The sequence below is a fragment of the Dasypus novemcinctus genome, chromosome 2 (assembly GCF_030445035.2).
Source record: "Dasypus novemcinctus isolate mDasNov1 chromosome 2, mDasNov1.1.hap2, whole genome shotgun sequence".
Taxonomy (NCBI): Eukaryota; Metazoa; Chordata; class Mammalia; order Cingulata; family Dasypodidae; genus Dasypus; species Dasypus novemcinctus.
The window spans coordinates 75,574,991-75,598,249 of record NC_080674.1 but is presented as its reverse complement, the minus strand read 5'-3'; the positions used below and the strand labels follow the sequence as shown (position 1 = coordinate 75,598,249).

General features: G+C 38.7%; 1 protein-coding gene across 24 annotated transcripts in view; it reads left to right on the top strand.

Moving 5' to 3' along the window:
* Positions 1 to 2,501: 2,501 nt before the first annotated feature.
* The window catches only part of FAM169A (family with sequence similarity 169 member A), a 70,825-nt gene continuing 50,067 nt past the window's right edge, over positions 2,502 to 23,259 (top strand). For 4 of the 24 annotated variants that reach the window (XM_058274888.2, XM_058274862.2, XM_058274877.2 and 1 more), the window contains exon 1: positions 3,128 to 3,412. The gene's annotated coding sequence lies outside the window, so the exon portion shown is untranslated. Of the gene's footprint in view, positions 2,815 to 3,127; positions 3,864 to 23,259 lie in introns of those variants that run through there. The other 20 variants (XM_071208659.1, XM_071208651.1, XM_071208639.1 and 17 more) reach the window with 14 other exon arrangements.

The following is a 23,259-nucleotide window of genomic DNA, read 5'->3' as shown; positions in this document are numbered from 1 at the left end:
AGAACGGGAAGACTGGAGATAGGCAGTGTGGAATTGATGTACCGGCTCCACAAGGTCATCATTGTCTCCGCTCCTATATCTCCGCTCCATAATGCAGGGCTTTCAATTTCATAGTTAGTTCATGGTTACAAATTGGCTGCTCTACTTCCCAGACTTAAGTCCTCCTTCTAGGCAGGAAGAAGAAAAAAAGTACAAAAGGCAAAAGGCCATTTGTATATGTCATTTGAGTCTTTTTTTTTTTTTAATCAGAAAAACAGAAGCTTTCTTGGAAGCTTCATCTAATAAATATCTACTTATACATCCCATTGACCAAAATGATCACTTGGTCATTCCAGCTGCAAAGGGAATCTGGGGAGGAAAATAATTTTAGTTGGGCATGTTGCTACCTTGAACAAAATTGGATTCTGTTGGAAAAAGGAGAGAATGGATATTGACTAGGCAACTGGTGATATCTATCGTGGATGCAAAAATGTATATTTCATTAGTAATAAGAAAAATACCGGGTTTATTTATCTTAATCTTAAACTAAACTTACTGAATACTATCAAACTTCTACCTCATATTTAACCAAACCAAACCAGAACAAACAAAAGCAACTGAGTTTCTCAATCCTATTATTCTCTTGTTAATCAAGTTCTTTTTTTTTCTTTCTTTCAGTGTATAGTATCACTCAGGAATTTGAAATCTATAGTGTAATAGCTTTTGACCAAGAAAACCCAATGAAAATACTGCTTTTAATCCTGAAAGGATTCCTGTGATATGTTTTCATATATCCCAGGGAAGAAATAAAGCATTTTCGGATATGGAGTTCCCCTTTCTTAAGTACCAGTAAGGAAGATTGCCTTTTCTTGTCCCCATTGCCATGGCTGATGTTGTTAGCTAACTAATTAACTCACTAATAGTTTAGAAATCTCTGGGCTGCCTCAGTCATTGGAACCTTCTCAATGTAATTATATGGGTTTAAAACATATACAATGGGTTCTAATTGTAGACATTTTAAGCCTTAATCAAGGGTCAAAGATGTCTATGAACCTTTTCTGAGAAAATACGTTTCCTCAATTTACTAACAAAATATAAATAAAACTTATAACTGTGCCTGGAAACTGGAAAAAAAAAAAGGAAGCAATTACCCTTAAAAGATGTGAAAAGAGAAATATGACTTTTCAAAACCAATGATGATAAAATTTTGCTCAATAAATTTCAAGTCTTATAAGTTTTCTTTCAAACTAAGAAATTAATTCTCTCTTCATATCCAGTAAAAGGATCCTAGATCTAAGAAATCACTTAAACATTACGGTACTGGGTATTTGATATGTTTTAAGGCTTCAAAAACAAAATCCAAGATTTTGTGCATGTGAAGGTTGGTAGAGAATAATGGTTAAGGGAGTGTGCTCTTGAGTCAAACGCCAGGATTACTAGCTGCATGACCATGGGTAAATTACTTAGTTTTTCTGTGTGCCTCAATCTTCTTTTATGTAATCTGGGGGTAACGTTAGTGTGGACCTGAAAGGATGGCTATAAGGATTAAGGGAGTTAAGTTCTACAAAGAAGTTAGCAGAGTGCCTGGTAATTTGTTAGCATTCAAAAAACGTTAGCCATTATTTTAGCCACTAAGAATTCCTCTTTCCTAGTGCCAAATAAGGGCTCTTTTCTGGGTCATTATATTAGCAAGTTCCAAAAACCAGTGTTGTGTCAAGCGTTCTCTTATTTAAGATAGTTCCACTCTTTAAACATATAGTAAAAATGTTATGAGTACTCTTAACATGTTTCCTTCTGCTTATAACATAAAATAAAGCACATGCAAGAAAACACAGCAGTAATCATTTTACTATGAAACTTTTCAGACAAAAGCCTCAAATTAAAAAATATTTGGTAGTGATTTACAGTGTGCATTTGCCATTAAGATCTCACAGAACTTCAGAGTAGGGTGAACTCTGAAGCAAACTTTAATGTAATCTCAGCTGGAGGGGGAGGGGGAGGGGAAGGGGCTGAGGGGGGAGAGAATGATAGCTAAAAGTCAATCACACTCACGCATTTCAAATATCATAAACAAGCTTCATTGGCTAACTTTTCAATTAAGGCCTGTAGGCTTTAACAACTGTAGGGTACAATCTGATGGCCAAAATGGAACATCTGAGTGGCGATTGCTTGGGATTATCCTGGGAACTCCTACTTACATACAGCTCTAGAAATGTACATTCAAAAGTTATAACCTACCAAAACAAAACAAGTAAACAAAAAGTTATAGGAATAATCGCAAACTTACCTATATGAGCTGAAAACAAAGCCAAGGCTCTGGATGGTGAGTTTATTTCCCGGAATTTATGTATAAGAGGAATATTAAAATTACTTGAATCAATACCTCAATACGTTTACTTAATATATTTAAACCACGTAATAAATTACCTTTAAGAAAATCTACCAGGCTTTAAATGCTTGAGAACTTATTTTTCTTCCCCGGGATGTTAATTAGCGAAGGGGCCAGGAGCCCCAGGGCGGATGTAGAAAGCTGGGAGGGGTAGGAGTGGAGGGGAAAGAAGGTGGAGCCCGCTGTTCTCCTGGGTTAGGATTAGTGCGTTTGTGGCTAAATTCTTAAAGGTAAAAGGTCAACGCCGGAATTTGGTGATTCCTAGTTATCTCAAGATGGAAGTCCGAGCTCTCCGGCTCCTCGCAGATTGTGAATGAAGCCCAGGGTTTCCCGTTTCTCCTGCATCCTCCTAGGTGGCAGTGAGTTTAGCAAGCGGGTGGAGAGGGAGATGCGCGGGTGCCCTCGCCATCCCTGCCTCGAGGCTGGCGTGAGCGCGCTCACCCTGGGTAAATTCCAGAAGGGCTCGCGCCTGGCTGGAGGAGCCGGTGGGACGCGACGGGAGAGGGGGAACTCCGCTGGGGTGTGCAATTGGAATTGCGCGAATGTTGACATTAAAGGAATACGCAAATTCAGCGTTGTAACCCCGCAGCTTACCCGCATCTATTTTTATATCTAAGCCAAGGTCACTCTTTAATACTGGGTCTTGGCCCTGAATTGGGGCATCGCGCCCTGCCTGGTGACGGAAGCCGGGGGGGGTGGGGGGCGGGAAGCGTGGCGCCCCCCGGCGAGAGACGGGGCGGCGTCCGGGGCGCCGAGGAGGGGGCGGGCAGGCGGGCAGGCGGGCGGGGGGATTCGCGGTGGGCGCGGGCGCGGCTGGAAAGGCTGGAGGCGCTGCGGCGCGAGTGCGTCACGCCGGTGGAGGGCCCGGTGGGCTGCGGCCGACCCGCTGCCGAGAAGCGGGGCGAGGGAGAGGCGGCCGCACCAGCCCTGGCAGCCGCTGACGTCGCGGCCCGGGATCAGCTTAGGGTCGCCTGCGAGCATCCGCCGGCTCCATTCATTCCCGCGGCTCCACCTCCTTTCCCGGGCTCCGGGGGCGCGTCTGAGGTGAGTGCGTAGCCCGTCCGGGGCTGGGCCCGCGGGGTGAAGCCGAGGCCGCCTTATCCGGCCCCGCGCCCCTGCCGGCCCCGATCTTGCGCCCCTGAGGGCGGCGACGCGGTGGCCCCTGCGGCCTCGGTCCGCGCTGTCGGGCCAGGCCCAGGGTGCGCGTCCAGCTGCGGCTGCCGGCCGGGTCCCGGAAGGGGCGTGTGGCGCGCCCCAGGTGCGCCGGCCTCTGCGCCAGCGCCACCATTTTGTGTGAGGGAATGCCTCCTTCCCTCGCCGCCAAGTGCGTTCTGTTTCCCGGGTGCTGCTTGCTGAGCCCCCTCCCCTTCCAGTTTTCCCCACTTTGAGCCTTTCCATTTTCGCTGGTTGCCTTGGCTTGGTGATAAACCGACGTGGTGAGGTGCAGAACTTACGCGTTTAGACTCGGGTTTACCCAAGCAGGTGGCCTCCAAAGGTGATTTGACCACCTCCCTTACCTTTAACTACTTTTGGAATAGGTGTAGTGTAGATTCCCTCTATTTTAGAATTCAGGTCTTTGATTTTGTTCTAATTCTTAGCTGTCCAATAGGCAATTTTTCAGGAGGCCTGTGCTCTAGGAGATGGATGAGTGAAGCCTTGAGCTCTGCTTGGTTTATAGCTCAGAGGTCTGGATTACGTTTTATCTTCGTTATTGTCCTTGGGGAGAAATGATAAAGCATCTCACCCGCTTTTCAGCTTCTGGAAGTTGGTGTGGGTATTGCTCACGGGTAGATTCTAAGTTAACCACCTGATGCAGGCTCCTTGCCTCTTTTGGTAGGTCCTTTCAAAACCTAAATTAAAAAACTGGTGTGAGGATTTTTGAGGGGGTTGGGACGGCAGAGGCATGTTGGTAAAATTACCAAAAGGAAAAGTTTCAATGATGATTTTCTTTGAATTTGCCATTTTCAAGGCTCCTAAGAATTGAATTCTTGTTTTAATTTGCAGTCTGTTTGAAAATGTACTTAAGTACTGGTTGGATTATACCCGTGCCATTTGTATTTTATCACTGCATCACAAACGGGGATTAAAATCTGGAATGATAGCAGTTGCATAATACAGGCATTTGGCCCGTGGAGGGAATTCACCAAAATGGCTTTGGGTTTGATGGGGCATGTAACATCTGCTTGTTTTTTGTTTGTGTGGTTTGGTTTTACACATCATAAGAAAATGTATAGGTAATCCTTGCGAACTATATTTTGTTTTCCTACTGTGAGGTATTTACAGGGAGAAAGATTTTTTAGAGACAAATATGGACCAGACTAAGTTGTTTTTGCTTTTGTTTTTTTAACCTTTGCTTGTATTTTGGGTCGAGGAAGGAGAGATGATGGTGAGAGGGGGATCTGGGATGGGTCTGTTGTGTTAAGATTTCCACCACAAAGAAAGATAAAATATTAATCTTTCACTGAAAACTTGTAGATGTCACAGTGGGCTCCATTATTTAAATTTATGAAAAGAATTAGTTTGGAGAACTTATGAGTAGCAACATTGGCCTTCTGCATGAATGATTATAATTTAAGGTGCTTTACCTGTGGATTTATGTTCTAAAAGATTTCAGATTAGTCTGACTTTTGAAATAGTATTCAAATCATTACAAATGGTATCATTTCTCTAATAAATGTGGAATATACATCAAACAAAGGGCTTAACTGATTTGGAGAAAACAGAATACTTTATAATTAAATGTCTAGGGTGTAAAATTTCAAAGTCACCCTCCTTACTAAATTAAGCTCTTTTTCTCTGAATAGCTGAAGACTCTTCTACTAATTTTCTCTACAAACAAGTGGTTCCGTACAATAAACCATTCCTAGTAGGAATGACATGATGTCTGTTAATGACTTGACACCTGTTAATGACATGCTTGTTCTGGGAGTCGCGGGAATTATGGAAGTGAAAGGGATCTTAGACATTTAGAGATGAATCTGGGTTTTGGGAACTTAAATTTGCGAACTTTGCCTTCCATGAATTGCCTTAAGTGGCGAGAGGGGTATGGAATGAAAATAGTCCAATACCCCTGGGAATTGGAAGGTTATTGCAGGCCTAAGAGAAATAATATCAGAGGACCTGACTCTCTGGACTGACCATGTGATAGCCAGGCCCTGAGCCTCAACAGACTTGCAACTCCTACACTCTGGTTTATTGAACTTACCCCACTCAGCTAACATGGAGGTGAAGAAGGTCAACCACCACACCAGGGAGCCAAGAGTGCCTACAACTGAAAGCAGGAGAATTGCATCCAGCATCCATGTGGAATCTAAGCCCACTCTTGATGTAGATGTGGAGTGGACACAACCATTGCAAGGTCCACAGGATGGAGGAATAGAGTATGGATTAGAGTGGACTTACTGATATTCTGTTCATGAACTATTGTGATTAGTAATCAAAGAAAATGTGGCATTGGTGTGGCGAAAGTGGCCATGGTGGCTGCTGGGGGTAGGGAATGGGAGGAAGAGAGGAGATGTGGGGGCGTTTTTGGGACTTGGAGTTGTCCTGGGTGGTGCTGCAGGGACAGTTTCAGGACATTGCATGTCCTCCCATGGCCCAGTGGGTGGAATGTGGGAGAGTGTGGGCTATGATGTGCACCATTGACCATGAGATGCAGCGGTGCTCAGAGATGTATTCACCAAATGCAGTGAACATCTCATGATCATGGAGGAGATTGTGGTTATGGGGGGAGGAGTGCAGTGAGGGAGGTGGGGGGTATATGGGGACCTCCTATTTTTTGAATGTAATATTAAAAAAATAAAGACAAAAAAGAAAAAAAAAATCATTATAGCAATGAGGAAAGAATCCAGTTTAGGAATGAATAGGAATGGGAAAAAAGGCAAAGATGAGCTTGACTTCTTACTGTACAATGATGAAAACCCCTCCAAAAACATGGCTCATAAAGTAATAAACTGAACTAATACGGAATGTTACAGTCTAAAGTCATTTATACATGTATACCTGCACTTTCAGGTATGAATAGGCCCTTGAGATACCTGATGATCTTTTTCTCAGTCTTAAATTAACAGTAGTTATTATTCAGAGGCAGTTTAGTTTCTTGGCTTTGCTGTTTCTCACTGCCTGACTTTTAATCCCTCTGGGTCTCTGTTTCCTTGTATAAAAGAGTTATAACAGAGTTTATCTCAAAAAGTTGTAAGAAGAATTAAATATGAGCATGTATCTAAATGCGAGCTACTAATAGTATTATCAATAAAATTGGGATAGTTTTTAGTATTTACTTAAAAAATCCTTGTCTTTTTTCCCCCTTTATTATCTACCCCCATACTTCCCCTACCTATGCCACTTTCTTGAGGTTCATTTCAAGAAGGTAGTACTTTACTTTTTCATTTTAAAAATTGTGAATTATACAACACTTGTCAGTCATAGCTTTTGATCTGCATGAGGTGAAATATAACCACAGTGAGTTGATAGAATTCTAGTTGAAGAGTAAATACCTTCAGCTTTTGTTAGTTAATTAATGCAGGGAAAATGTATACTTTTTGAAAAATTGAAAATAATTTGTTAGTCCTGAATATCTGTTGTGGATCCTAAACTAAGAATCTACTCATTTTATATCTGGTGCTGTTTTCTATTAATTATTTATTCTCAAGTGGACAATATAGGTAAATTTGGCAAGTAAAAACCAAATTCTGAAAAGTCTTAATATTTGGCTTTGGAATATAAAACATATCTGAAAGTACTTGATGTTAATTTCATGGCTGAGAAGATTTGTGGATTATTTTCCAAAAAGAAGGAATTGGAGGGATTCTGAGTAAATTTTGTTGGGAGAATACTGACCCTTGTTATTTGAGTAACTTCAAAGAATGGCAAAAAAAAAAGTCCTAGTTTTATTTTACAACATGATTCATGTTTTGCAATTTCATATACAAATGACCGTTTCAATCAGGTCTATAGACTTTTGGCCCTCTTTTGCAGAATTCTCTGATATTAGCTTGACTGTTGAGAGAGATGTTTCTCCTGTCCCCACTTGGAATCATACCACCTTTAACAATCTTTGACCAAATGGTGGGTTGGTCCCTATTTTCATGCAGTATAATTCATTTGTGGGCAGAATTTATTGTTGAAAAGTCTGTTTTTTGCCCTTTAGAGATAATGCACAATAGGTCTAAGTTTTCATCAGAACATTGACTTCAAATTTGAAGGGTAGCTTTTTTTATCTGCTTTCTTATTTAGCTTTAAAACATTTGGTCTTGTTTTCATTGTGTAGTAACTAAAAATTCTGACGAAGCTAGATCATAGTGCTTAGAACAGACATGTAAAGTCTGAAGAGACTGTGTTGTAAAGTTTTAAAAATCCAGTTCCTATGGCATGGCCTCACAATATGGTTGTTATATTCTAATGATTGTAATACATGTAAGTACAACAAGGATTATTTTGGCTGTTTGCCTTGACCTAGGAATCTAGTCACCAAGTTGAATACCTCTGGAGGAAAGACTGCCTTGGTTCAGAGCCTCACTGCCACTTGCTGCCTGTGCAATCTTGGACAACATATTTAACCTCTCCTCACCGGTGGCTCCTCATTGGGAGAATATGTATAGAGTACTTGCTTCATAAGCTTATTTTGGTTAATAAGTGAAATAACGTGTAAATTGTTTAGCACAATGCTTAGTGGAAGCCAAGCAGTCAATAGATGGTAGTTCTGTCATCATCACCAGAAAATGCATTGAGTTTAAAATGGTTGTAGGTGATCTATTTATCTTTTTTAAAAAAAGACAACAAAAAATTTGCTAAAAAATATAAAAATAAAATATTGTAAATGAATATTTGAGGACACCAAATATTCTTTATGAGTTAATACCTTCTTGTTTTCTCTTTCTGTAGCTGTAATTGCTTTGAAGGAAAGATTTTTTTCCTTCATTTTAACAACATTTACTACAAGTCCTTTTTATAAACACTAGATAAATTACATACAAAAGATACATATATATAAATTTACAGAAACAAACAGTGGGACTACCAGGTAAGCTAACACATTTCAAATATATATAAAATTTTTAATTTTTCACTGCTAATAATTTTTTATAACTGCAAAAGTGACTCAAATGAGACGTAGTATACTGATTATTATCAAAGTTTAGAATTAGAGAAACAACACCCTAGCACAACTTTTTAAACATCCTTTCAAACATGCAGAAGCCAAGTTACTGTCCTTAAAGACAAATGAAATTTGGGTAAAAGCTTTTATGTAACTATAAAATTTTAGGATTTCGCTAATAGGTACTAAATTTAATGGGAGTTTAAAAATTAACGTCTCCTTTATTCCTGAATTTTTGCTAAAACACCATAACTAAAGTAACCATTTTTTTTTTCCATTTAAGCACACATAAATGTAGACAATTTATTACTTAGAAGGGACATCAGAAATCATTGAACTCGATCTCACCTTTTACATGTGTAGAAAAAAATGGATTCTAAATTCTTGGAGTATTGAGTCTCGTAGTTTAGACAGATGAAGAAAAATAAATCACTGTCATGTAATAAATATATTAAAAGACGTATGCACAAGGTATATACCGTAACAGTCTCCTAGCTTGTCTTCCTTTAGTTCTTTCTATTAGTCCTTCCTACACATAGCTGCCTGATAAATTGTTTTTAAAGCATAGCCTAGAATGTCTCTTCCCTGATCAAGATCTTAAAATGGCTTCCTACCTGTGTGTCAAATAAAGTCCAAATTTTTCAGTCAACTATTCTTGGCTTTCTGTGTTTCTGTCCTCAATTTATTTTCCTACCATTCCTACCACCATAACTCCTTATATACTTTTAACTCAGTAAATCCAGCTACTTGCTGTTCTCATTGTGCTTTCTGGCTTCAGTTCAGCATATTCCCTTTTTTTTTTTGGAAGGGTCTTCCCTCTCTGCCTGTTTACAGATCATCTATTGCTTTTCATCTAGCAGCATCTCTTTGAATGTTCACAGAAGTTTACATGTCTCTTCTGTGGCAGCTCTTCCTCATAACACCAGTGTGTGGTTGATTTATACAAAGTTATTCAGTCATTAACTGATATATTTAGTAAATCTGTACTGAAGTCAGGAACACTTGTCTCTCCTCCCTTGTCCGTATGGGCCTGCTGCCAATGGAAGGTAAGGAAAGGATTTTACTTAATCTGGGTATGCAAGCCCACTTCAGTTTGTGGAAGGGTTGTACGAGCAGGTGTAAGGGGCCATTGCTAAAAGTGCAGAGTTGGAGAGGCCTGGAAAGGAAAGAGAAATGGCTAGTTGGCCCTTTGGTTCAGAGGATGCTGCTTTTTCCAAGTTGATATGGTACCCTGCAGATAGTGGCAACTCTTGGTGTTACATTTCTTGGTTGTGTAGTGAAAATATTAGGGAATGGGTTTGGATGGTGGTGGTGATTGTAACTCAGCAGGATATTTGGTAAATAGTATGCCCAAATTAAGCATCAAATTGTTTTTTTGTTTTTGTTTTTTGCTTTGCTTTTGTTTTGAGCTAGACTGTAGTTCTTTAATATTAAAGCATACTCTTCTTCATGGTTCTAAATGAAACACTGATGATAGTTTGTGTGTTACAAATAACTACAATGGTGCATATAATTTAGACTCCTCTTTTTAAAAAGTTCCTGCGTTCTTGAAGTTTACAATGCCTAACTCCTCTTAACTTTAGTTAAGCACTGTAAAGCCAGAATATTACATGGTAAAGAAGCCACCTATAAAAGAAATAATTTTAGATGAATTGTCTAATGTTGAAAGAAAGGACAAGATTTTATGGTGTATTCATTTAATAGTTCTTATTCTGTCTTTCTTGGGCTGCGTGTAAACTGTTCCTGTGAGATTACAGTGTTGATCTGGATCATAAGGTAATATAGTTGCTGACAAAGAGACAAATATACTCTTTTCTTTACTGTAGTACAATATGTTTTAGGGTCAAGTGGATGCTTCAGTTATAAGCACATTTCTCTTTCCCTCTTAAATATCATCTGTTTATTTTTTGCAAATGTATTTAAGGAGCGTAAGTAGCTCTCTCTAAGACCTGGTTATAATGTACTGATAGTAAGAGTAGAGTTTAGCATCCATTACTGGATGTCATAATTTAGTAGATATTTATTTTGTTGTAACTGCCTAGCAACTTCTGAACATCTTGCCTCATTCTCATTCTATCTCCCTAGAAGCTAGGAGGCAGAGATATAACCTAAGATTTGCCTATCCAATGCATCTAAGAGAGCCTTTACTATAAAGTGAACAACTCTGAATAGAATTTACCTTGTATCTCTCCTGGCTTCTACCTTGGAGACCTCTTGCTTCCTCCTTCACTAGGAATAACTACTGTTAAACACATTATGTGTCCTCCCAGATATTTTTCTGTACAAAATAAATTAAAAACAAAAACCAACAAGTGTGTGCAACTAGGCTTTTTTAAAAATTAGAAGTTGAACATTTCTTGATGGTTATTTGTTTTTCCCATTGAAGGAATTGTCTGTTCATGTCCTTTGCTTATTCATGTGCATCTTAGCTTAAAACATCATTGTATTATTTCTCTGTTTTAAGGAAAGTAACCCTTTCTGGGTCCTGCTCATTACAGTGTGTTTGCCTCTCATTTTTTAATGTTTTTATATGCAGAAATTTAAAAATATATTCAAGGAGTGGATGCGACTCAAGCGGTTGAGTCCCTGCTTCTCATGTGGGAGGTCCCAGGTTCAGTTCCGTGCCTCCTAAAAAACAAACAAACAAGCAAAACAAACGAAACAAAACAGGGGAGCCATTGTGGCTCAGTGGTTGAGCATCAGCTTCCCACATATGAGGTCCTGGGTTCAATCCCTGGCCCCTGGTATCTCAAAAAAAAAAAACAAAACACAAAAAACACTATATATTGTTGGAGAGAATACGGCACTTACTGGGACACGCAGACTGAAATGACTATAGACACAGATTTATTGAGAAGCTCTCCCAAGAGAGGGGGTTTGAGTTTATACAGAACTTTTCTAGGCGGGGGAATGATAGTTGGTGGGAGGGGGTTGAGTGTCCTAGTGAAGTGCAGGGACCAATAGGAAGCCCTAGAGGTATAACTTTTTCCTGATAGTGACTAGAAAATAGTGGGTGAAGGAGTTATGGTTGCTTGGAATGCTGCAGGAGCAGATGTTTCTTTGTTCTGTAGGAATTTTATTTCCCTCCGATATGTAGGTAGGGAAGGTTTCCATTTCCCTTAACTCCTATCTTTATGTGGTTTATTTATTTAACTTGTGGGGAAGTGCCATGCCCTTGGACATGTAGGCTTATGGGGGATGAGGTTAGCCTTTCCCCAGTGCTTATCAGGGGAAACTGAGCTACAGCTTGTTAATTATTGCAAACCTCTAACATATATATTCAAAGTTATTTGTTTTTACCCTTGTGATTTATTCCTTCCCTAACCACAGATTGTTGTCTTCTATATCCTTCTCTAGTTCTTTGTGTTTTTTAAAGATCATTTTTTTAACCTTGAGCTCTTCACTCATAGGGTTATTTTGGAATATAGACAAAAGGTAAAAATTTAACTTTGTAAATTATTTCCCGAAATTCATTTATGGAGGAATTAGTTCCTGGTTGATTTGTTGTCTTCTGTATCATGTAACTAGAGATTCTGGGATCTATTTCTGGGCAGTCTGTTTTGTTCCATTGATTTGTTTTCGAACCAAATGACCTTTTTTTTTTTTTTTTTTTTTTGAGGTACTGGGGCTGGGGATTGAACCTGAGAGACCTTGTGTGTGGGAAGCTGGTGCACAGCCACCGAGCCACATCGGCTTCCGGAGTTGTTTTTTTTTGTTTTTGTTTTTGTTTTTTCAGGAGACACCCGCAACTGGACCCAGGACCTCCCTTGTAGGACCTCCCTCACATCCTCTCCCCAAAATGATACTACTTTGGTCACTGTAACTTTATATTATAATGTCTGATAAGGTGATTGTTCTTTTCATTGACCTCATTTCTCTGATTTCTTTTCTGGTATGATCTTTTTATTTTTCCCAGACCATGTAGAACCCAATTCTAATAAGTCATTGGCATATTTTTTGGGAATTGTTATTCTTATAAAAAATTTGGGTAAAATGTTATCTTTACACCTAAGAAAGTAATTGAGGGAGCAATTGTGGCTCAAGCAGTTGCACGCCCACCTCCCACGTGGGAGAACCTGGGTTTGGTTCCCAGGGCCTCCTAAAAACAAAATAACAAACAAGCAAAACAAATGAAACCAACTCAGAGGAGCTGATGTGGCTCAGTGGTTGAGCATTGGCATCCCACATTTGAGGTTCTGGGTTCAATCCCTGACCCAGTACCTCAAAAAAAAAAAAAAGGAAGTAATCGATAGGTGTTTTTTGTTCTTAATGTGACTTGGAAAGTTTTATTTTCCTGATCAAGTTAATTTTACTGTGCTTCAGCTTCTTTATCTGTTAGCTGGCAATAGTAATAGTACTTACCTAATAGGTTATTATGAGGGCAAAACAAGTTATTTATAAAACAATTAGAGCAGTGCCATTGCACATAATATTATGTAAGTGTTTCTACTACTCTGTTATTAGTTTTGAATTTTTAACTAGTTATTTTTATTTTCAAGTATATTTTTCTCATATTGAAATATTTTACCAAACTTGATTAATTATAAGTTTTGTTTGTTCCTTTGGGTTTTCTAGGTTTATCTAGTCCATCTGCTTTACTATTTATTTTATCGGTTGGCTATAGCTTTGTGACTTACATTTAAAAAGATGTTTGCCAGCATTTTATGAAGTCTCAAATCGTCGCACGTGTATACTCACACCATAAATTAAGCCCATTAGGGGAAAAGCCTTGATTTTTAGGACTCTTCTTTTGGTTCAGTTCTAGTATAACTAGTCAAAAGGTAACTGAAAAGAGGAATACATGAGTTACTTTTCTTTTAGTTATTATGCCAGGGATGATGTGGTTGCGTTGAAGTCAGTACTATTGGAAATTATTGGTATTTTTTTTTCTTTTTTAAAAAATCAGCTTCATTGAGATATACTTTCCATGAGATAAGGTGTACTATCTTAAGGGTTCAATTCAGTGTGTTTTGACAGATGCTTAGATCCACGTAACCACCATCCCAGTCAAGATGAAAAGCATTTCCATCACTCCAGAAAGTTTCCTCTTACCCTTCTACCTTTATTCCCCACCATCCCTTACTCCTGCCCTAGATAACTGCTGATAATGGTTTTCATGTTTTGGTCTTTTTTAAGATTTATTTATTTATTTAATTCCCTCCCCTCCCCCGGTTGTCTGTTCTCTGTGTCTGTTTGCTGCGTCTTGTTTCTTTGTCCGCTTCTGTTGTCATCAGCGGCACGGGAAGTGTGGGCAGCGCCATTCCTGGGCAGGCTGCACTTTCTTTCACGCTGGGCAGCTCTCCTTACGGGTGCACTCTTTGCGCGTGGGTCTCGGGGGACACTCCTGCGTGGCACGGCACTCCTTGCGCGCATCAGCACTGCGCATGGGCCAGCTCCACACGGGTCAAGGAGGCCCGGGGTTTGAACCGCGGACCTCCCATGTGGTAGACGGACGCCCTAACCACTGGGCCAAGTCCGTTTCCCGGTTTTCATGTTGATAGGAGTTTGATGATAATATGTTTTGTTAATCTTCAAGAAGCTTTTAAACTGTTTTTGGAAATAGCTCTACCATATTTCTTCTATTTATTTTTGATAAGAGATTGTTCTTGATGACTCAATCTGAATCCCATTGCTCACATCAATCTAATTAATTTTCTTACTAGTTCCTTATCCAACATTTTAAAAATATATGTTTTTTTGCTTGTTTTACTCTCTGTCTCCCCTTTACAAAATGTGGATTCTATAGTTCTTATATGTCTTGTTTACCTATCTCCGGCATCTAAAATACTGTCTAACGAATTTTAAGTGTTTAAATAAATATTTGTTGAAAGAATGATTGAGTAAATGGTTTCAAAAACTTTGTAACTCAAGCCAGTTCTATTAACAGTCTCCTTTTCTATGGAATAGCTGTCTACCTTGATATGTTGATGTTGTAGTACTGATATTGTAGTATTGGGTGTTATCTGTTAATCTGAGTTCATTAAGGTTTTTTTCATATGCTGGGCATCTTTTGAGATCAGACTAGGTAGCTGATATACATTGACCAAAGATCTAAGGGGCTTCTGAAGAGAGGAACAGATCTTTGAGGAAGGTCAGGTTATTGTCAGGAACTCTGAGGAGTTTGAATAAGAGGCATAATTCATGTGGGTAGTTTTCCTGTGTGGTCATGCATTCACATTCTCTCCTTTTTTTAAGATTTACTATTTATCCCACCTCCCATTGTTTGTGCTCTATATCTGTTCTCTTCTATCTATTGGTTGTGTGTTCTCTGTGTCTGCTCGTCTTCTTTTTTCTGGAGGGACCAGGAACTGAACCTGGGACCTCCCATGTGGGAGGGTGGTACCCAATCACTTGAGTCACATCTGCTCCCTGCTTGTTGTATCTCTCACTGTGTTGCTTCATTGTGTCGCCATGTCACGTCATCTTGTTGCATCAGCTGGCCGCACCATCTCATCATGTCAGCTCTCTATTTTGCATGTCTTCTTCAGGAGGCACCGAGTACTGAACCCAGGAACTCCCATGTAATAGGTGGGCACCCAGTTGCTTGAATTATATTCTCTTAAGAGTTAATTTCATGTCGACTTTCTGGTGTCTCTATGACAGTGTCCAACAAGCACAGTATGAGGACAACAGAAGTTGTTTGGTAAATGTTTAATGAATTTTAAATTGCTTCAACAATATTCTCTTGACTGTACCCTTGACCTTGTTTTCATCTTGTGTTCCACATCTAAAATAAGTGAATACAGAAATGCTACTCTCCAAATACAAACTCCTATTCATCCCCTTTTACTTCAAAAAACCTGTTCTTTTAATGGTGATCCTTGACCTTTCTCTTTTTCTTTCCCTGCCTAGCCTGGACCCCATGGTACTACTTCCATGCTCTCAACAGTTTTTTCTACTGTATCTACTATACCCCAAGTCTAGATGAATTCGTTGAGTTGCTTTCTCTGCACTTTGCTCTGGGAATTATGTGATTGCAGAGGAAAATCATGTAATTCTGTTTTTGGATGTTACTACACATTTGGGTTTCCAGCCTTCACTGTGTATATCAGTTCAGTGCTTGTCTGTAGAGAACCACCCATCCTGTAGTCCATGATGGCTTTTTATTATTTTTAGTATACTTCTTAATCCCTGTCCTTCCATGCATCACTCTTTTAATGTACTCTAAATAACAAAAATAGAGGTCATCATGTAGGAATACCTTCAATTTCTTATCCCATTATCTAGTTCACTTTAAGCTTGTATTGGTAGCCATTCTTATATTCCTCTAAGCCTGTTTTTTTTGGTGTGTGTATGTGTTTTTTGGTTGTTTTTGGGTTTTTGTTTTTTTTGTTTTTTTGTTTTTGCTTATTTTCCCACCATTGGATTTCTATCTTTCCCTGACCATTCTGGGATCTTATTCTACTTATCCTCTTTGTCTCCTGCATTTTCAATTTTATTCCTTCTTGTCCCCTCCCCCTGTTGTCTTGTTAGCCTATAGCTCTGATCCAATCTCTGCTATCCTTCAGAATTCTTTCCTTGAGCACCCCAGCCCTTCAAGGTATCGCCCCCCCCCACCCTTTTTTAAACATTATCTAACAAGCTTTATTTTTTTAGACAACTTTATTGAGATACAATTCACATACCATAAAATTCACTCTCTGCTACCTTTTTTTAAAAGATTTATTTATTTATTTATTTCTCTCCTCCCCCCCCCCCACCACCCCAGTTGTCTGTTCTCTGTGTCTATTTGCTGTGTCGTCTTTGTCCGCTTCTGTTGTCAGCGGCACAGGAATCTGTGTTTCTTTTTGTTGCGTCATCTTGTTGTGTCAGCTCTCCGTGTGTGCGGCACCACTCCTGGGCAGGCTGCACTTTTTTCACGTGTGTGGCTCCCCTACACGGGGGACACCCCTGCGGGGCACGGCACTCCTTGCGCGCATCAGCACTGCGCATGGGCCAGCTCCACACGGGTCAAGGAGGCCCGGGGTTTGAACTGTGGACCTCCCATGTGGTAGACGGACACCCTAACCACTGGGCCAAGTCCGCTGCCTCTCTGCCACTTTTAAAATTAGTTTGCTTTCCACATTTTAATTTCTCCTCTCGAATTTATCGCAGACTGGCTTTTACTTCATCATGCTGCTGAAACTATTTATATAGATTTTTAGGGACATAATTGTCAAATTGTATGAAAAGAATCAACCATAGTCTCATGATCATAACAATCATGTAAGTCTAATGCAGGGTTTCTCAGACTTGGCACTAGTGATATTTTTGGCTGGATGATTCTTTGTTAGGGACTGTCCTGTATATTGTAGGATGTTTAGCAGCATCCCCGGTACCACCCACTAGATGCCAGTAACACCCTCTCTCCCCTGCTCTGTCAGAAATCTAGAACTTGGATTAGAAGGAAATAAACCAAATGCTTTCCCCACCCTTAACATGCTAGCAGTCATATTAATATTTTTTAGTTGACTTTTTTCTCATCTTGTTATAAAACTTCTATATGCTATGTCTTCTTCGAAATTGAAAAAAAAGTTTACCACAGTTTTCTTAAGCATTCTCATTTGTTCCTGGAAGTTCCCATTCAAGTTTTTCACAGCAGCTAATCCAATCTTTCACCATTTTAGATCTCCTAAGATGTTGTACTTTCAGACATAACATTGTGATGGAAAGAATTGTCATTGGAGACACACTGCCTGGATTTGTATACTAGCCCTGCAGATCACTGGTAGCATGCCCTTGAACAAGATATTCAACGCTTTGTGTCTTATTCATTGGCCAAATGAAAATAATTAAGGTACCTACCTCATAGGTTTATGATAAGAATTAAATGAGGAAGTACATGTGAAGTACTCAGAACCTGGCATGTAGTCCTTTGTAGGGTTGGCCATTGTTACCTCAAAAGATGATTTTGTTTCCTACTTGAAATAAAAAGAGGCAACAGGTATATATTTTGTTAAACTTCCTGCTCCATTGCCTACAGATTTATAGGCAGTTCTCATCCGTATGTGATTAAATCTTTTTCCTACGGCAGCAGTTAGGCAAAGCTCTTCATATAGAAAAGGATTGCTGTGCAGCATTGAAGCCCACCTGAGATTTTGATAGTAGTAGCAGTCTGTTCAGTTCCGTTATTGTCAGCCACAACAACCATCTCTTAATGGAGAAGGTGAGTTAGAGGATTAGGGCCTTGTGTAGTAAGGCAGGAGGGGTAGAAGAATAAGGGATAGATAAGTAAGATAAAAAGGTAAGTTGAGGTAATATAGTGTAGGGTCTAGGTTAGTTAGGGAGGGACATGATGTTGGTGAGAAAAGGGAATCAAGAGAAGAATCAAAGATGCAGAAAGAGGCTTTTTGTGTAAAAGGTTGGGAACATTGCTGGTTGTGTTGCCTGGATACATAACCTTTACTAGGTGTTGGGGAAACAATCATGAAAGGAACTTGACTTGGATTGGTTGAAATCATGATTTTGTCTTTAAGAACTCTTCCACCTCTAAAATTTCCATAGTTTCTTTTGGATCTCCTTCCCCCCCCTCCCCCCCCCCCCCCCGCCTCCCCCAAACAAAAATAGCAATAACCTGTAAGAATCATGTAATAATTTAGAAACTAAACTTGTAAAATTTATTCCCCACTTTTTAGAGTATAGTTGACATCCAGTAATAAACATTAAACAGGGAAAAATATGTATAATAGGCATTTATTTTCTAACACTTTTTTCATGTTTTCTTGTTAGGAGCATTCATTCTTTTCAATGATAATTTTTCAGAAAAAAGGGATGAAATTATTAAAAGATTTGATATAGTTTGTGCTAATGGGCACTTAGAACTTTTATGTAAGATGTTTGTGTATTGTTTTTGTCCAAGTTAGCCAGGATTAATGAGCATACCATTTGCTTATTTTATAAATTAATTTGGACACTTTTTACACTTCACTGTCCATTCTGCATAAATTTTTTGATGAGTTAGTTCACTTAAGGCTACATTAAGCATTCTCATTCATGTAGAATCTAGTGAGGCCTTTTGGTTTATCTCATGGGCAGAGCGTAGTGAATTGAAAAATTTGATCTGACAGCTTTACAGTTGTGTAACATGGAACAGAAGCTTTAAAAAAGGGAGAGATGGGTGATTTGTTAGCAACCTTTATTTCTTTTCAGAACCATCCCATTCTTCTTTTAGTCTCTCTAAATTTTAACAGAAGCACCGTAAGGCTTGTGATTTAAGTGGTCTTAAGTTAACCAAGATTTTTTTTAAACAATTATAAAAATTTAGAGGTGAAAAGGACCTTAGGATTATACTGTCCATTTGTATCACATTACTATTGAGAATACAGAGGACTAAAGAGAGTAAGTCACTTGCCTAGGGTTACAGAGCCAGTTAGTGGCAGAACTGAGCCAAGGACCAAGGTCACAGGATTCCAACTCCCGTGTTTTTTCTGGTGTAATATAATATTTAATAACGAGGAAATAATTAACAATATTTTACAAAAGGAAGTTTCTTAAAACCATGACAGATCCTATGGTACTTGATTTGGCATATTGAGTAAAAATAATTATATTGCAAGGTCTATTTGATTATCTGGGGTCATATTCTTCTAGCCCTAGTAGTGGTGTGATGTTGGTCAACCAGAAGTGCCGTATTGGATATTCAGTGTTACATACTCTTTAAAGCCAGGTACATGATCACTTCTTGGTGAATGATACTTAACTACTGTTGGATTTATAGTAATTTCTAGCCTTTTTTATCTTCCATTAAATTCTATTAGACAGCTCTTGAGTCAGTTTTGGTAGCAGTTTTACTAGTAATTCACATTCCATCCTTATTTTGATTACTCTTATTAAATGGGATTTAAGATTTTGTTTATACCTTGATTTAGAATTTAATTTTCAAGTGAGACTTTTGAATTGGTTTCAGGGAGTTACTGTTATCCTGACCTTTCTGGAGCTTTGTCTAGTCAATGGTATGGTATATTAAATGGCTTCAATACTAAGCTGTGGTATTGGCGATAAGAGAGGAAAAAGAGTTAATACGCTCTATAAATTAGTATGCCAAGTATGCTTCTTTTATCCACTGGTTTGGTTTTTTTTAAAAGATTTATTTTATTTATTTCTCTCCCCTTCTCCTCCCCGCCCACCACCCCCATTGTCTGCTCCCTTGTGTCCATTCGTTGTGTGTTCTTCTGTGTCTGCTTGCATTCTCGGAGGACCGGGAATCTGTGTATCTCTTTTGTTGCATCATCTTGCTGCGTCAGCTCTCCGTGTGTGTGGCGCCACTCCTGGACAGGCTACTTTTTTCATGTGGGGTGGCTCTACTTGCGGGGCGTACCCCTTGTGTGGGGCCGCCTCTGGGCAGGGGACACCCCTGGGTGTCATGGCACTCCTTGCATGCGGCTGCACTGTGTGTGGGCCAGCTCACCATATGGGCCATTGGGCCCTAGGTTTGAACCCTGGACCTCCTATTTGGTAGGCGGATGCTCTATCAGTTGAGCCATATGCACTTCCCCTATCCACCATTGACCGACTGATTTGTGTTTTCCATTTCATCTAAAATTTTAATCTGTGTTACAGTTTGATCTCAATATAGGAGATGATTTTGTATTTCCTACCTGTTTGTTTTTACATATTTACTTTATAATAGATATATAAAGGTTTGCCCAAGCTAAAAACTTTCCTTCACAATAATGCTACCATCTTATTTTGCGGTCCTTTTCTAACTATAGCATTTTATGTACGTAAGTTCCTCATGACTTCTGTTGAAAAACCATAGGACTTTTTATTTTTAATCTCTTCTTTTTTAAAAAACTTACCCGGAAATCCTATGGTAGATTGGTCTCATATATAGTTTCACAAATTTTTCTTGATTTCTCCTTTTATTTAGACCATTACTAGTAGCTGGGCTAAATTTGCATTTTTCTATTTCTCTCTAATTTTAAAAGTCATCATGTGCGTATTATATATATATGTATATATATGTATATATGTATATGTGTATATAGTTCCTAACCTGTTATATACCAAGTTTTATATTTCTTGTTTTTTTTTTTAAAGATTTATTTATTTCTCCCCCCGCCCCCCCCCCCCCCCCCCCCGATCTGTTCTCTGTGTCTATTTGCTGCGTCGTCTTTTTCCTCTTCTTTTGTCAGCGGCACGGGAATCTGTGTTTCTTTTTGTTGCATCATCTTGTGTCAGCTCTCCGTGTGTGCGGCGCCATTCCTGGGCAGGCTGTACTTTCCTTCGCGCTGGGCGGCTCTCCTTACAGGACACACTCCTTGTGCGTGGGGCTCCCCTACACGGGGGACACCCCTGCGTGGTAGGGCACTCCTTGCGTGCATCAGCATAGCGCCTGGGCCAGCTCCACACGGGTCAAGGAGGCCCGGGGTTTGAACTGTGGACCTCCCATGTGGTAGACAGACGCTCTAACCACTGGGCCAAGTCCGCCACCAAGTTTTGTATTTCTTAGGACCAAGATTTATGATTATGGGAATGCAGTAGTTCTGAATGCTCTTTATCATGTGTTTTCAAAATTCAGAAGGAAAAAAAAAGGAAAAAGGAACTTTAAAAAAAGTAAAAAAGCATTTCAGAAAAATGTATAACTTTTATAACTGTATGTTTGTCCTGTTTTCTATGACTATCTCATCTTTCTCTTTGATTTTCAGTTCCTTGTCTGCTCATACTTTTGTTGTCATAAAATGGATTTGAAAGCCATTTTAAGAAAAACACTTTTGGTTGATCTTTTGTTTTCTTTTGCCTATCCTAACAAGTTTTTCTTCCCAATCAAAATTGAAGAGATTATTGAAAAATTTAGAATAAATATGAAATAGGAAACTTTTTAAACAAGATAATACTAGCTTTATTTATACCTACTATTGATACAGACCTTAAGTTTATTTTTCATTTAATTTTTTATCATTAAAAATTTCAAATGTGTATAAGTCAGAATCTTCTGCACAATGCATTTGATTGACTTACCTTGTTTCTTTTAATTTATATTTGTTTCTACACTCCTTTTTTCTTTAAACTGTATTCCATTTAGTTGTTTAAAAAAACTGAGTTATTCTAAATTTGGCTGACTGCATTGCATGTGTAAGGGGTCATTTAATATGTTCTTCGTATTTCCCATAAACAACCTGGTAATTAGTTCTAGCAGCTTGGTTAGTTTTGGGTCCAGTTTTCTTGTTGCATCATATCAGGATGCATATAATGTTTGCTTGTCTCACTTTTGGAAGAGTTGATTAGCCTGGGTATATAGACCTAACAAAAAGGAATGCATATGTTTGCCAAAAGACTTTATTAATGTTCATAAATACTTTATTCATAATTAACATTGGAAACAACCCAAATGTCCATCAACAGTAAAATGGGTAAATAAATTATATTTGCATATGATGGAATATGATATAATGCTAAAAAGAACAAATTAACTGATAGATGCAGCATCCATGTTTCTCACAGAAAAATGCTGAGTGAAAAAAATTAACAAAGTAGCGCGTTCATGTATAATTTCCGATATAAGATCAGACATTGGTTAAATTAATGTCTCATTGAAATATACCATAAGACAGACCAATGAAACAATACTGTCTATTAAAAAGTCCTTCTTTTCCCCACTAACTGCGATTATTGCCTTTATCATGTTCTTAATTTCTCTAGACATTAGGATATATTTCTATATCATGTTCCATTAGTCTGTCTAGTCACATGCCTGTCTCATATTGTTGTGATTGTAGACGTTTTGTTTTGCTTTCTCTTTGATTATAGAAAGTTGATAAGATTTCTTAAAAAGATTTATTTATTTATTTATCCCCCCCCCTTATTGTTTGCACTGGCTGTCTGCTCTCTGTGTCTGTCCATTGTGTGCTCTCTGTTCATCTTCTTTTAGGAGGCATGGGAATTGAACCTGGGACTTCCCATGTGGGAGGGAGGTACCCAATTGCTTCAGCCACCTCTGCTCCCTGCTCGTTTCATCTCCTCTCATTGCATCTCCTTATCACAGGACCTCCCATGTGGTAGGCAGGCACCCACCTGCTTGAGCCACATCCACTCCCCTATAAGATGTTTTTATATCTAACAGGTTAGCGCCTTCCCCCAGTCATTGCTCTGCTTTTTCACGGTTTCTCTAGGTATTCTTGCTTGTTTAGTTTTTCAAATGAACTTTGTAACAGTTTGTCTTTCTTGGGGGTGGGGAGGACCCCTAAAGGTATTTTAATATGGATTGCATTAAATTAATAGGTTATTTTAAGGAGATTTGGTACCTTTTTTTTGCTGAATTTTCTTTCCAAGAACATGCCTTCTCCTGTTTCTTTTAGGTGTGTTTATAGATTTCCTTATGGGTTTTATACTAAATTGTGTTGTTAAATTGAAGCCTATTTTATTTTTTGCTATTGTAAATGGGGTGTTTTTTCTATTTTTTCTATGTATTATTTCTTCTTACTGGGTAGTATACATGAAGACTTGATTTCTGTGTGTTAATTTTATGTCCTGCTATTTTACTAAATTTTTTTTTATTGTTTTTCCAGTGATTCTTTTGGGTTTTCCAATTAAGTAATATATTATCTACAGATTAAGGGAGAGATCTGCCTACTCCCTGTCCTCACCCAACTGTTATGTCCCTAATTCCTTTTTTTTTTTTTTTTTTTAACTTTAGCGGGAAAGCTGCTAATATTTCCCCATTAAGGTGTTGTTTTTTTTTAATGGCTATATAAGTGAGATGTAATTTACATGCCATGAAATCCACCCATTTTAACTTTAAAATTCAGTGATTTTAATTTTAGTAAATTTATAGAGTTGTGCAGCTATTACCACGATCCATTTGTTTAACATTTCC